This window comes from Bos indicus, chromosome 10 (genome assembly GCF_029378745.1).
Source record: "Bos indicus isolate NIAB-ARS_2022 breed Sahiwal x Tharparkar chromosome 10, NIAB-ARS_B.indTharparkar_mat_pri_1.0, whole genome shotgun sequence".
NCBI classification, from domain to species: Eukaryota; Metazoa; Chordata; class Mammalia; order Artiodactyla; family Bovidae; genus Bos; species Bos indicus.
This window is the reverse complement of record NC_091769.1, coordinates 82,888,495-82,901,769: the sequence shown is the minus strand read 5'-3', so window position 1 is coordinate 82,901,769 and position 13,275 is coordinate 82,888,495. Positions and strand designations below refer to the sequence as shown.

Sequence of the window (13,275 nt, the reverse complement as noted above, 5' to 3'; positions counted from 1 at the left end):
GAGAAACACTGAAGCCCAGATCCCACTCTGCCAGATGTAAGGGATGAAAGGATGGACGCCCACGCGGTCACTCCCAACTGTGGTTTCATAGACCACCTGGGCACTCCAAGAATCTCAAAGAATGCAACAAAATGTCAGGACACAATTTTAATCCGACCAATTTACGGAAGACCAATGTTCCACAAAAACTCAAGTAGGAATGGTTGGAAACCACCTCTCTGGAAACGAGGCAACAGGGGAGCCTTTTACTTTGAAAACTGAAGACAAAATAACATCTCACACTTCTCTAGGAAAAAAGGGATCTACTACATAATATTAGGGAAGAAGATTCAACTAAAAAAAAAGGGGGTGGTATTCAACTTCCTCACAGAATCCATGAAGGAGGAATTCACCAGTAGGAAATTAGAATGGCGGTTTTAAGAAGAGAATGAGCCTATTTTTTTCTTGCAGTTAACAAGTCAGCAAGTCAGTCAGACTTTCTGTTAACTGACCATCTACTAAGAAAAAACAAAGACCTAGCTCAGAAGATGGAAGTGACCTGGTATGATCTGGGTCAACAAAGACGCAGATAAAGAAATAATGCTGCTAAGTCGCTTCAGTCGTGTCCGACTCTGTGCGACCCCATAGACGGCAGCCCACCAGGCTCCCCGTCCCTGGGATTCTCCAGGCAAGAACACTGGAGTGGGTTGCCATTTCCTTCTCCAATGCACGGAAGTGAAAAAATAAAGTGAAGTCACTCAGTCGTGTCCAACTCCTAGCAACCCTATGGACTGCAGCCTACCAGGCCCCTCCGTCCATGGGATTTTCCAGGCAAGAGTACTGGAGTGGGGTGCCAGTACCAATTCCTGTGATGGGTTAAGTTTTAAGACGACAAATTTCTCACCTGAATTCTTTTCTAATTTTCTTCCCACATAAGGCTGACCTTTCATTCTCTACCTGAACTTGACTTCATTCCCATCTTTCACTTAGAACAAAGTCAAAATCTCTTCTTATGGTCCACCTCATATCTTTCATATCAAAAAAAGAGGAAGGAAATGTGGAAGGAGAAGTAAAAAGATAACCCATTTTGAAGGAATGAAAATGAGGATTGGGAAACCAATAATAAATGACTTAATCCAAATCCTTTTCAAAAAGAGATTACATTGAAATCTTATGTGAAATAAACAAATACCTATCAAGCTATCTTTGTGAAGGAGGAGTAAATTTAACAGAATCAGGAACCCACTCATAGAGAGATTGTGTTATAACTTGTTAAGAGTCAAAGTGCAAATTAAAAATAAGGAGGGTTATTTATAGCTTTAGCATTGGACTTGAAAATAAACAAATTTGAAATACATCTAATGAGCGTTATGCAAGAAAATCAAATGACATATACAACCCTAAGACTGTGAATAAAAAGACAACAGTTCAGAACATTAAAAACAATCATGCAAAATCGAAATGTCATATGAAGCTACCCATAAGTAAAACTGGTAGAAAAGATACGATTACTATTTATTAATAAAAATATTTTGAAAACAAATTAAAATTTGCTTTCTTCAACCATTTAAACGCAAAGATCTTAATCTGATGTCAAACTAAAAACACACCTATAACATCAGGGAATCAAAGTTTGAGTGTTTTACAACAATACAAAGTTATAAAATAATTTAAAATGAAGCTATTTGACTAATACAATTCAAATCAGCCTCTCAGTGCAAGTGACTGCCATTGCAAAAGTAAAATGCCACAAGCTGTTGCTGTATAACTAAAAAATCTGCAAAGACAGTGCTGTGTTCTTACCAACATTGACAGCTGCTGACACAATTCTTTTAAAAATCCTCCTTTTCTTCCAGGGGTGGAGCTTCCCAAAGAATTCCAGGCTAAAATCTAAAGGGACACAGGACCAAAACCAACTGACACCACAAAACGCAAACTTCCTCTAAAACAACTTTTACACCCTGTACTTGGAAGAGAGGACAAAGGACAAAGCTCTCATCATTTGCTCTGTTTACACCACTAAGGCTTCAGGACAAGAAACTCTGGGGCTCATTACTGGCCAACTGGTTGAAGTGCATCACTGCTCAGAGAGAATGCTTCTGTTAAGGACAGGCACTTAAAAGAAGCCCTCTGGAAGCTAAGAGGGCTGTGGCATACATACCAAGTTATTTTGAGCCTCAGAGAAAGAGGCCAGCAAACAAATCCTCAGAAATGATCAAAACATCACAAAGGGCAAATACTTTCAGATCCAGGGCGATGTCTGTTGTTTCCTTGTGGTGTGGTGATTTGAAAACCAGACAACACCCGGGCTTACTGTAAACCAAAGCATGAAGTGGGATACTGGAGATGTGAGTCAGCGCAGGGTTCTGCAATGCTGCATTGTTTACCTTACAGGATGGGGGAGGAAGCAAAGAGAAGGGGTACATGGAACAGAATGTGGCAGAGGAGAGATACAGCGTATTAAAAACAAGTCCAGGAGGGACCCTGAACTCAATTACCCTTGGAGAATTACCATATGCAGCCTAGTCTCTTGCCTTTCCTATCAGGGAACAGACATTTCCTTTAAAAACACAGTGTTCTCCTACTGTTCCATATAATAAGCTTACTTTCAAGGCTCCTTCACTTAAACAAATCAAACAAAAACAAGTCACAGGCCTACATAGAGAAATACACCCGACACCAAAACTCTCTCCCTAAAAGCATTAAAAACAAAAGTTAACCAGGATAGGCCAGAGCCCAGCTTGTCTTTAAAGAGACTCCCTCTTTATTCTACAATGAAATGTCAACAACTTGTTCATATAAATACTTGCAGTGTAGGTGATATTATGTTTAACACATACTATTACAGGTATTTAAGAATTTCTGGGTGCCACCATCCACGTCAGTCCTTCATTAACCACTGGTATGGGTCACCCCCTCCCCCCCGTAATGGTGTGCCCTGGGTTCTATGAGAGCACGTTATTAGTGCATGCTGATCACAACTACTTCTCGACAGCAACATTACAGATGGTCATTTTCATTTTATGTTCAGATATACTTCCTGCATTTTTGTAGGTACATATTATTTTTGGAAAAGTTATTTTTTTAATTTGCTGGAGTTGCTGCTGTTGCATTGCTCAGTTATGTCTGACTTTGGGCGATCCCATGAACTGTAGCACACCAGGCTCTCCTGTCCTTCACTATCCCCCAGTGGTGGTAGTTTAGTCACTAAGTCCTGTCCGACTCTTGCAACCCCATGGACGGTAGCCTGCCACACTCCTCTGTCCATTGGATTCTCCAGGCAAGAATACTGGAGTGCGTTGCCATTTCCTTCTCCAGGGGATCCTCCCAACCCAGGAATCAAACCCAGGTCTCCTACATTGTAAGCAGACTCTTTACTGACTAAGCTATTAGTGAAGATTTTGCTCAAATTCACGTCTATTGAATTGGTGATGCTATCTAACCATCTCATCCTCTGCCCAGATTTTCTCGATGCTTCAAACAAAAGCTCAGACGGTAAAGAATCCGTCTGCAATGCAGTAGACCCCAGTTTGGTTACTAGGTCAGGAAAATACGCTGAAGAAGGGATAGGCTACCCACTCCAGTATTCTTGGGCTTCCCTTGTGGCTCAGCTGGTAAAGAATCCGTCTGCAACACGGGAGACCTGGGTTTGATCCCTTTGGGAAGGTCCCCTGGAGAAGGGAAAGGCCACCCACTCCAGTATTCTGGACTGGAGAATTCCATGGACTGTATAGTCCATGGGGTCGCACAAAGTCAGATATGGCTGAGCAACTTTCACTTTCAAACAAATACAACGAAATGAACATGACTCCAAAATGATTAGCAGAATATCATGAAAGAACAGAATTTTAGCTACGATGAATGCTGGGCCTTGGCTTGAATTTTTATAACCAACAAGCTCTATACACTTGCAGAGTGGATGGATATCCATTGATGTCTCTATCTTTAAAATGAAGCCACTATGCAGTAATAAAATAGGATTACCAAGTGGGAGGGAGGCTCAAGAGGAAGGCGATATATATCTTCATACATTGTTTAGCAGAGTTTGCAGAATACACAGAGGGCATCTAACCCTACAGATCAGACTAATTCTGTTTAACTAATTTGAAAAGAGAGAGAGAAAAAAAAAAAGACGGTGCAAAGTTTTTGCCAGGGATTAGTATTCATTATAAGATTGAGATTTCATTTCCAAAAAGTTAGAAGGCATCTGCTACTGTGGGGACAAGATATCATCAAGCATAAAACTCCAGATATGTCCCCATTCATTAAGAACTCTTGAATTCTTGACCTGGCCTGTCATGCACCTGTTGACGAGAGATACTGAATGCCACAGAAGAAATAACTCACACAGTGTAACCTAGAAGCCATAAGGTCATGCTGAAGTCCCACTGGAGGTAAACCTTTCACACGCCTCTATTTAGGTGTTAGCTCATGACCCAGTTACTTCCACACTGTGCAAACTAAAGGCCATAAGGTTGGGTGTTTGTATTTGGTACTGAAGCGTGGTCTCTTGGCTCCTAATTCTAAAGAGAGATTAAGTGAAAGGTTAATTGGGTACTAAACAAGTCCTTATGACAAACAGGATTGCAGTTTTTAGTGAACAGGCATCCTTTATAAACACAGCCTAAACTGCTAATATGAAGGTCCTTTGTGATTTATATCATGGGAAAGAGCTGAGGGAACCATGTAATTAGGAATACTTTACCAACCAGTTTCTTAGAAACTCACTTTAAAATCTTCCAACTTAACTCAGCCGATCTGCTAACCATAATTTTGTAATTTGAACACCTGACTTTCCAAAATGACTATGACAGTATATAACAAACAGCGATGCCCTAGACCAACAAAGACAGCCCAACTCACGTGACCCCACAGACGCAGAACAGCACTAAGGCCTGCAAAACACAGTTAGGCAACGAGCCATGGCTTTCTTCTACTTCATGTCAAAAGACACATTCCTCTGAAAGGCCCGATCTCAGATATCTCAACATGAAAACAAAGATTTATCTACGTATTAAAAAGTCAACTCACATTACAAGTTGAAAATCTGGTCTTTTAGCTACTGACTGGCTAAATGTGCTTGTTTTTTCTCTTCAGGGCAGAAACAATCAGGTAATAAGTGCTGGACAAGATCCTTAACACACCATCAGAGAAAACCCATAGAGAGAGAAAAAACTAATTAAAAGGCTTACTTTCTATCTAAGAAAAGCCCTCATTGTATCTTTATTCCTAAATGACTTACATTTAAATATCCTCCACTGTAGAATTAATTTGATTATTTTAATGTTTTTCACTAAAATAAGCTGAAACAAAGTGAACTTATTCAGTGAAGACAAAAAAACGACTTTCACCCACTTCACTGCCAGGTAACTGACGCAGGTCTAAGTAAGTCTGCTGATTCATCCTTTTAAGAAAGAGAAGAAAAGGATTATCAAATTCCATCCTAAATATATATGAAAGATATTGATGAGAGGGTTCAAGTTAAAAGATGCAAAACAAACATAACATAAACTAAATACAAACATAATATAAACTAAACTATGTCAACCGTGCTGTGGGAGTTAAGCTGAGACCACTGGCAGCAAGACGGCCACTGGATCTCCCTTCCTGAAAGACCCTGGAAGGAGAACAAACTGGAGCTGGGAAACAGGCAACTGTTGCTATCTTCTTCCCAAAGGAAAGGCTACAAAGCCTGAAGGAATGTTCTAAAACAGACTCGCAAAATGAGAACTGCCTACAACTGTCAAATATTCTATTGCTTTTCACCCTAAGGATGAGATGTGCTTTCACAAATGTGTATACATACCCTTGAGAATACCTTCAAATTCAAAGAAGTCTCCCTTTCTAGTCCCCTCAATCACAATAAAGAGTAGAAAACATTTAGTAGCATTCTGGATAATTTGTGCCAATTTAGATGATTCACGTATGGCTTCCCCAGACTAAATGGTCTATGGTCAGAGCTTTTAAGTCAACAAGGGCACGGAAAGCGAGACCTAATTACAGATCTGAGTCACTGTCTAGAAGTTCCCTCAGCCCAGTGGAGCATCCCCCACAAAGGCACCATTTCATTTTGAGGCATAAAAACAAGCCAATCTACAAATTCCTTTACATAAGAAATAAATACGAAGACATCCTTCTACAAGAAACAAAAACATCAGTTCACTGAACTGATGATGTCAGTAACAGGTTTTTTTTCCCTTAAGAAACAAGTTTTTTAAACAAAAAAAACGGATATAAAATGCATTGTGGGACTGTAGCTTAAATATCTTGCATTTCCTGTCTGTATCTGGCCTGCTATTCAAATGGCATTCCATTTGAAGGCTGGTCATCTCTCAATGGAAGAGATTTACTAGCTCTTTTCCTAGGGGCCTCACTGATTGTTTCCATTTGAAGGCTATAATTTTCTAGCATTGGCAACATTTTAATTCAGGATTCTAGGCCCACAAATAAGGAAACAAGCTAAAGACAGTTATATTTAAATAAAATTAAAATAAGGATCCATTTTTTAACAACAAAAAAATACACACACAAAGCACAAAAACATAAAATTGGATTTCTACAAAAGAGGTCTTTATTTCCCTTTCTGTAGTGAAAATACAATCTATATGAATTAAGGGGGAAAACCTTTTCAGTTTACTTTTTTGTTCAGGAAAAGAAAATGGAAATCCTCTTCTGATTGTCCTAAATCTTTCTCTGACATTTTATCAGTAACTATGCTACCAAGTTGAAAGGATTAATGACCTCTGAGGGGCAATGGCTATTCAGTCCTGTGGAAGCAATATCCCAAACAGGAACCAAGGGTGAAGAATGGGTTTTTTGAATGCAAAAGTTAAATGACTTGAGAAATGTTTCAGACAAGGATGCTATGAAATCATCTCCAAGACTCATGCATGCATGTGTGTTATTAAGTCGCTTCAGTCACGTCCAACTCTTTGCGACCCCATGGACTATAGCTCACCAGGCTCCTCTGTCCATGGGATTCTCCAGGCAAGAATACTGGAGTGGGTCACCATGCCCTCCTCCAGGGGATCTCTCTGACACAGTATGAACTCACCAGGCCTCTTGCGTCTCCTGCATTGGCAGGCAGATTCTTTACAACTTGAACTGCCTGGGAAGCCCACCAAGACTCATGCTGGGGCACAATGGGAATAATGTGATAACATGATTCAAAGCACCTTGCTTCATAAGCCGTTCTTAGGAGTGGACACCTCCTCTGTTAACTGCTGCCACCAGTACAAGGTGAAAACTGACAAGCTGACAAATTTAGAAAGCAGAGAAGTCAATTTTGTCAGGAAGATGGCTAATTGTCAGAGTGCAGAAGAACGCAAAAACTTACCAAAAGCATGCATTCTGACCACAGGATGAATGCAGGAATTTAAGTGAAAATGTAACCTACACACTCTGAAAAGCTCACTGATGACTCAGTAGGGCCTGCACTTGCCAACCCTTTAAAGGAGTGCAGGCACGGGTGTAGACAGAGAACTCAACAGCAGAACAAGCATGAGACTCCAGAAGATAAGCATGTTGATTAAACTCATCAGCCATTTAAAACCAAACACATTCTGGGGCATCCCCCAGGAGGTCCAGAGGTGAGGGCTCCGTGCTCCCACTGCAGGGGCATGGGTTCAAACCCTGGCCAGGAGATTAAGACCCCACATGCCACATGGTGGGGCCAAATAATTAAATAACAATTTTACACATTTCATTATGGGTCACCAAGATGCTTTGTAACAGATCTTTGCACAAGTGTCTAAGAATGCATTTATAGCTTCTTTCCGTGATCCTGAATTTCTTCTCAACTTCTTTGTGATTTTCAACAACAAAACACACAGTATTTACATATACCTGAAGTGAAAAAGCACACAAAAATCACCCTATCTATATGTAGTTAAAGCACAAACAAACGCAAGGGAAGAATAAAGATGTAAACCAGGAAAGGCGTTCTTCGGAGGTGGAGAAAGGGCACTGCTTTGAGAGAGGATGATCACACGGTTTTAACTGTTCCATGGCATTGGTAAACATTCAATTTCCCTAGAGTGTTGGGGGAGGATATATATAAGTATCTGTTATGCCAACCTTTAAAGAGTTCTTATATTTGAGATTCACAGTAATTTTTGAAGAACAAAAGCAAACAATTAGAAATCTGAATACAGACTATTCTAAGAAAACACTGGGGGCAGCACCACACTGTCAAACATACACCTGTACAAAGGGATGGTTTTCTGACCCGTAGTCCATGACCCTTTACAGTGCTCCCAGCCCAAACGGTTTGACTAAAAGCGAAAACCTCCAGGGAAAGAAAAGAGAAAATCTGAAAGCAGTGTATTTCATTCTCATGTCTTTGAATACAAAACCACTACCTGTGAACTGTTCAGAGTGAAGAGGGTGCCCGTCCACACCAGCATGCCCTGCCAGTCGAGTTTGACGGCATTATTTTGCCTCCCTTTGCAATTACTCCCACGTTTCCCAAGGAGAAACTAATGGACTACTAAAAATAAAATGGAGACGAAGTGAATCACTTAGGATGTTTTGGCTCCCAACTCAAACTGGCTTAAACAAGAAGGAAATGTTGCTGGCTCAAATGCTTGGACTCCTGGAGGAGAAACAGGCTTCAGGGCTGCTTTCTCTGTCTTCCACCCTTTGTGACTTCTTGCTCAGCCTGGAGCCACACCAGACCTCACACCAGCACATAACAACATCCAGAAGAAGACAGAAAGAGGCAGGCACTTCCGGTAGCTGTGTTTTAAGTATGAGAAGACTTCTGCCAGAAGCGCTTGCCAAACTTACTTTGGAGTCTCCTTGGCTAGAGCCAGATTACAGGACCATTGCTGAAGCCAGGCCTCTGCCCAGTTAATGCCACTGGGCATCAGCACTGGCTGATGCCTCCTCCCCAAGGAGTGACTCATGCACGGGCATAGCAGGGATGGGCTTGCTCCTAATCAGGGCCCACCCTGGAGCTGGTCAGTTCCTCAACCCCAAATATGGGTGGTAGATGGGATGCATAATATGGATTCAACTCTGATTGCTAGTATTAGCCAATCATTCTGTGTTTAGCAGATTAACTTACCATAATCATGATGCATTTGTATATTTGTTATATATAAAAGCTAGAAACATAAAAATCAGATGACCAAATGAAAAGGTAAAGTTTTTAAAAACATCTTTCAATACTCCCACTGCTCCAATGAGAAACTTAAAAGACAGAAAGTCAAAGCATGTGGGTCATAGGAAGTATGGTACAATACTTACTATATTCTTGTGCCATAGCTACAGAAATTTGGACAATAGCATCCACATTAACAATATATAACCTAAAAAAAAAAAGAAAAGAAAAAATAGTTAAGTACACAAGAAATTTCATTAAAAATAGTTGTATAACTTTGACAAAAGTCTTTTTTTTTTTTTTTTTCTGGAAGAAGTAAACCAGCCTTTTAAAAGTAAATAGCTGAACTTAGAGATTAGAAAAAACATCTGTGGTATTAGAATTCCTCTAGGTATCTTCAAGTTAAAACTACCTGCATCTTTTGTAGATCTGAACACCAACAAACAAATGCATTTTAAACAAATTAACACTGCCCTGGACTGCTCCTTGTAACACTGAAACAAAAGCAACTATTAAACGAACCTCAAAAATCATGTTGTCTAACTCCTACAACACACATCCAATCTACTGAGTCCAATGTAACTTAAAGCTAGATAAACCAGCTTCAATTTCTAAATTTCTACACTCAGGGATCTAAGAAAGTGGTCTTGGGGTGGGGGAATGGTAAATGCACATATCCATTCAGATATCTGACACTGCATCGTAGGAAAATCTTTGAATATTCAGATACCTTGAAATGCTAAAGAAACACAGCCACAGAACTGGGACTTTAAGACCCTGGAATGTCTTTTAATATTGAAAAGTAAAGGTAAGAAATCTGTCCCTATCCAGACCTCAGGACAAGTAACAATATAGCAAGTCACATTCAATTCAGAAGGGCTTTAAAAACATAAAACTCTAATGATGCTGTGGTTTTTCCTGGGGAAGATGTGCCTTGACAAGGCTGAGGATAGCCACTCTCATCTATCTACAATACCATGCCTAATTTCACTTTCCTCAGTTAATATAAGATTCTGCCATGTTGCTGGCATTAGTTATGGTTTGTAGAAGAATCCCTTCATGGATCACAGAACTGATGTTTCTGAATCGTGATGCTTGAGAAGACTCTTAAGAGTCATTTGATGTTAATGTGTTTATGTGAATGGGGATGCCACAGAAAATGAAAACCTAAAGAGGCAGAATATACCATTTTAACGAAGGGTAATAAATAGTGAAGTGACTACACAAAGGAAAAAGGGGGGTTAGATACCTAAGGATGGGAAATTGTGGGAAGGTGACTAGGAAATGTATGGTGGATAAAACTTGTTTAGTAAGATGTGTTACATAGACTCAAGTGTCTGGAGTTAGAAGAATCATTCTCTTCTCCCTGGTATGGGAGATGGGTGCACCTTCACAGATGGAAATTCATGGCCTGCATTGACACATGAGGACAAAAAGCTCTTCCTGTATCTGCTGTATCTTGACTTCTTTCAGTCCAAAATAATTTTAAAGACAGAGGCAAATTTTGGGGTGACATATTCCAATCCCCCCATTAAAATACAGCAAAAGCATTATTATAAGAATCGGAAAGGAAGATATTTGCTGAATATATGTATTAAATACATATAAAACTCATTTAGAATATATAAAAACTCCAAGAAAATAAGAAAAAGATGTGTGTGCTAATAAGTAGCTTCAGTCGTGTCCCAACTCTTTGCGACCCTATGGACCACAGATGGCCTGCCAGGCTCCTTTGTCCATGGGATTCTCCAGGCAAGAATACTAGAGTGGAATGTCATGCCCTCCTCCAGGGGATCTTCCTGACCTGGGGACTGAACCCACATCTCTTATGTTTCCTGCACTGGCAAGCGGGTTCTTTACCACTAGTGCCACCCGGGAAGCCCAAGAAAAAAATAGATTATCTAAAAAGGATATAAAAAATGGCCAAAAAGCATATGAAAAGGTGTTCGACACCATTCACTACCATAAAAATACAAATTAAAACCACAATGAGATAAAATTACATATTGATCCAAATGGCTAGTATGTAAATGTCAGACAACACCAAGTCTTAGGCTGTAGAGCAGTTCAACTCTCAAAAACTACTTGTGTGAACTGGAAAACTGTTTAGCAATATCTAATAAAGCAGAATATAAACTGTGGCCCAGCAATTTCACTTCTAGGGAAATATTTGCTAAGAATGCACATATATATGTCCTAAAAAAAATATTTTCAATGAAGCCTTACTTGTACTGCCAAAACTCGGTAGCAACTTGTGGAACATTCATATAATGTATACTATACAGCAGGGATCAGTCAATTTTTCCCTGCAAAGGATCAGACAGTAAATATTTGAGGGTTTGCAGGCCATATGGTCTCTGTTTCCTCTTACAACCACTCAATTCTGCCTATGGAGTAGAAAAGTAGCCAAAGATAGCATGTAAATGAAAGGGTGTGGCTGTGTTCAATAAAACTATTTATAAAAACAGACAGTTTGCATGCCATACAGTAATGAACATAAATGAACCATATCTAATGCAATAACACAGATGAATCTCACAAACATAATATTAAGACAAAGAAGCCAGATATATGAGGGAGTATACAACATGACTCAAGTTCAAAAGTAGGTAAAACTATGTAAATCAGAATAGTAGTTACCTTTTGGAGGGGGCAGTAAGCCTGGCGGAGGAGGAGTAAGGGGGAATTCTGGCAGTCTAATAATACTGGATTCTCTGGTTTGAATGGTAGTTTTCCAATTATACTCAATTAGGAAAACTCATCAAAGTGCTCATTTGTAATGCATTTGTCTTTATATGTGTTATACCTGAATTAAAAGTGAAATATTTTAATTTTCTTTATAAAGCATCTAGGTCAGTAAAGTGAATGCTTTCTCATAGCTCACTTGCCCAGGACATCAAACTCTCTGGGTGCAGTAGTTAACCTTGCACTCTCATGGAGTACAGCCCTGAAGCAGTACCCCTTTGTTTAGTGTGCTGTCTGGCTCAGTGGTAAAGAATCTGTCTGCCAATGCAGGAGACACAAGAGACGCAAGTTTGATCCCTGAGTCAGGAAGATTTGATACCCTGGAGTACAAAATGGCAACCCACTCCAGTACTCTTGCCTGGAAAATTCCATGGATAGAGGAGCCTGGTGGACTACAGTCCATGGGGTCGCAAAGAGTTGGACACAACTGAGCATGCCCCTTTATCTTTCTTTTTTTTTCTTTAACTACATTACATCTCAACCTCTGTTTTGAGTCCGTCCCAGGCAGAACTCTGGAGAATGAACTATGATTAAATAGAACACAGGAGTGGCAGGAAGAGAATGCAAAACAGAGGGAGAGAGGAAAGTAACAGATGGTGGATCAAGATACTGATGGAAATAAGCCCCTACATTTTAACATAATCTGTTGAATACTCTATACAGAATAGAAAGTAAAGGCAGCAGCTTAGAAACACAATTTGCAAGGTTACTGAACTGGTACTTTGGACAAAAATAATGACATTTTAAAACCTGACCAGGGCTCTTAAAAGACTGTTAGAAGGATTTTGTGTCCAGCATAACAATTTATTCCAATCTAATAGGTTAAAGGGGCAGGAAGTTTCAGATTTTCAAGTGAAGAGGCAGATCTGACAGATAATACAGTCTTGCACTTTATAGGTCTGCATATTTTTTAAACAATTTCTGTACCTTGATTTCATACTACCCCTCTATACTGTGTTAGAAAATGTAATTAGCTATTGTTGACTTCCCAGCAATCACAGGAAGCCATTAAATTACTAAGGTTTTGCTCAAATGTATGAGGAGAGGCTGAGAATACAAAAATGCCAGAGATAACAAGATCATGGGCACCACATTCTATTAATACAGGATTATATCACGAGTGAAATAAAGAGTAAAGAAAAAACGAAAAGAACTGAAATCCACTCACTGTACTATATTCACTGTGTAATTGATATGTGAAAAAAATGAGTGAAGTGAAAGTCACTCAGTCGTATCTGACTCTTTGCAACCCCATGGACTATACAGTCCATGGAATTGTCCAGGCCAGAATACCGGAGTGGGTAGCCTTTCCCTTCTCCAGGCATTGCAGGCAGATTCTTTACTAGCTGAGTCCAAGAGGAGCCCAAGAATATTGGGGTGGGTAGCTCACCCCTTCTCCAGTGGATTATTCCAACCCAGGAATTGATCCAGGGTCTTCTGCATCGCAG

The 13,275-nt window shown here is 39.9% G+C and overlaps 1 protein-coding gene across 11 annotated transcripts in view; it reads right to left on the bottom strand.

Annotated features, from left to right (window-relative positions):
• The window catches only part of SIPA1L1 (signal induced proliferation associated 1 like 1), a 521,546-nt gene that overhangs the window by 189,485 nt on the left and 318,786 nt on the right, over nt 1–13,275 (bottom strand). For all 11 annotated transcript variants that reach the window (XM_070797798.1, XM_070797796.1, XM_070797794.1 and 8 more), the window contains one exon: nt 9,229–9,290. The gene's annotated coding sequence lies outside the window, so the exon portion shown is untranslated. The remainder of the gene's footprint in view (nt 1–9,228; nt 9,291–13,275) is intronic.